Source organism: Nicotiana sylvestris, chromosome 2 (assembly GCF_000393655.2).
Source record: "Nicotiana sylvestris chromosome 2, ASM39365v2, whole genome shotgun sequence".
NCBI classification, from domain to species: domain Eukaryota; kingdom Viridiplantae; phylum Streptophyta; class Magnoliopsida; order Solanales; family Solanaceae; genus Nicotiana; species Nicotiana sylvestris.
This window is the reverse complement of record NC_091058.1, coordinates 169,464,362-169,467,105: the sequence shown is the minus strand read 5'-3', so window position 1 is coordinate 169,467,105 and position 2,744 is coordinate 169,464,362.

The window sequence follows — 2,744 nt, the reverse complement described above, 5'->3', positions numbered from 1 at the left end:
TAGTTGAGATGTCCTAGGAAGCTCATCACGTCCTTTTTGCTCCTAGGTGGCGGTAACTCCTAAATGGCCTTAACTTTAGACGGGTCCAGCTTGATCCCTCGGTGACTTACAATGAATCCCAGTAGCTTTAATGTGGGAACTCCGAATGCACACTTTGCGGGGTTGTACCTCTTTAACCTGTGAAAGAACTTTCTCAAGTCCACTTTGTGATCTGCGGCCATCTTAGATTTGATAATGATGTCGTCCACATACACCTCTATTTCTTTGTGTATCATATCATGGAATATGGTTGTCATGGCCCTCATGTAAGTAGCCCCAGCATTCTTTAGACCAAATGGCATCATTTTTGTAATATTATACCCCCATGGTGTAATAAAAGCGATTTTCTCTACAGCTTCTTCATCCATCCAAATCTGGTGATAACCTACGAAGCAATCCACAAAGGATTGGAGTTCATCCTTGGTGCAATTGTCGATCAGGATGTGTATGTTTGGAAGTGGAAAGTCGTCCTTGGGACTTGCTTTATTTAAATCCCGATAGTCAACACATACTCTGACTTTCTCATCTTTCTTCGAAACTGGCACAATGTTGGCTAACCAGGTTGGGTACTCAACAACCCTGAGAAATTTGGCTTTGATCTGCTCAGTAACTTTCTCCTTGATTTTCAAGCTCACATTTGGTTTGAACTTTCTGAGTTTCTACTTTAGTGGCGGACACATGGGATTAGTAGGCAACTTGTGAGCCATTATGGACGTGCTTAGATCGGTCATGTCATCATATGACCATGCGAAAATATCCTCATACTTCTTTAAGAAATGAATGTACTCCTCTTTCTCTGTCGGCAATAAGTGAATGCTGATGCGAGTCTCCTTGATGGTCTCGGCATTCCCCAAATTTACTGCTTCAGTTTCGTCCAGGTTGGACTTAGACTTATTCTCAAACTTTTCAACCTCCATGACAACTTCCTCAGGTATCTTATCTTCTTCATCCGAATCACTATCCTTGTGTTGTGTTGCCTCATTACATGTCATAGTCACCGGTTCATCAGGAAAAGTAACAATAACGTTGTAGAGAGAAAAAATATGGAAGGTAATAATAAATAATAAAGAGCAATGCATTTGATTAAGGCTTAAAACATCCAAACAGGTACGACTTGATGATTCGAGCATTTATTTTGTAATAAGTGAGTCTTACTGAAAATCTTAGATGCCTAGAACGACTATAAAAATAAAATCTTCCAAGTTACCCAGGGACTCGGCGGGGCCGGGGATGGTGTGGCGGTCCAGTTCCTGAGAACAACTCCCTTCTCCACAGTCTGAATAGTGAGGCCTTCTTCTTTCTCCTCCTCAATTATTGCACTACACTCCATGTCTTCATCCTCTAAGAATAGATTCCTCAGCCTAGCTAATGCTTCTTCTTCTGCAGTTCCCCATATTGTATCAGCTTGGTTAAAAGGTTGATCCAGATGTGGCACTGGTTGCTCGAGAGGGTAATACGGTCCATGCCATGGAGGCGACCAATCATTATACTCTTGCCATGTATGCTGGTATCCGAGCCCAAAGGTAGTACCATGACGCTTCAGTTGTATCAATTTAGTAATACCCTCGAGATTCTTCCCAAGCCCTTTGCCGGGTTCATACCCAGACCATGCCAGTATGCTTTCTATTTTCCTACTCCACCATTTTGTCTTTTTCAATGGAATTGACACGTTTGATATGATGATAGGTTTCCCCTCCTAACCTTCTTCGGTTTCCAATAACCGGGATGGTTTGACTGGTGTAAATGGGGTTACTCCCATCTCCGTGAATGATCACCTCCTGATGGTTCCATTCGAATTTCACTACTTGATATAGTGTGGAAGACACTTCCCCAGCGACATGTATCCATGGTCAGCCCAACATAAGATTGTATAAGGCTAATATGTCGAGCACCTGAAATTCAATGTCGAACCAAGTTGCCCCCATTTGTAGACAAAGATTAATTTTACCAATCGTGGCCCTTTGAGACCCATCGAAGGCTTTCACGTTCATGATTTCTGCGCGTATTTCATGAAAACCTTTGCCCAATCTTTTTCAGAGTATCCAACGGACCAATATTGAGGCTTGAACCCCCATCAATCAAGACCCTGGCGATGAATTTGTTTTCAAATTGCACCATGATATGCAATGCTCGGTTGTGATTCAATCCTTCAGGCGGTAGCTCATCCTCATGGAAGATTATTTTATGACTTTCCAGCACCTGCCCTACCATATTGGCCATTTCTCCGCAGGTGATATTGTTGGGTACATAAGCTTTACTCAACACCTTCATCAAATCATTCTTGTGCGCCTTTAAATTTTGCAATAGTGACAGTATGGATATCTGAGCTGGGGTTTTATTCAGATGATCGATGATCGAGTATTCCCTTGCTTGTACTTTCCTCCAAAGGTCATCTGGCCTTGTTTCAATGACAGGCTGCTTGGTAGTGGTATCCTTACTTGGTCCTACCAAGTGTTCAGGTGTATAGATTCTCCCGGTCCTAGTCATTCCTTGTGCAACATCAAATTCCTTCATCTTTGCCTTTCCTTTTTGCCTAGCTTCGGCAACGTAATCCCAGGGTATTGCTTTTGAGTCGAAAGGAGGTGTGGTCGATACTGTCACCGTGAAAGGTGTAGCCAATTCTACTTCAAATGGAACAGGGGTGGATGTAGGTGGAGCTACCTCTACCTCAAATGGAACTGATGCAGCTATCTCAACCTAGATCG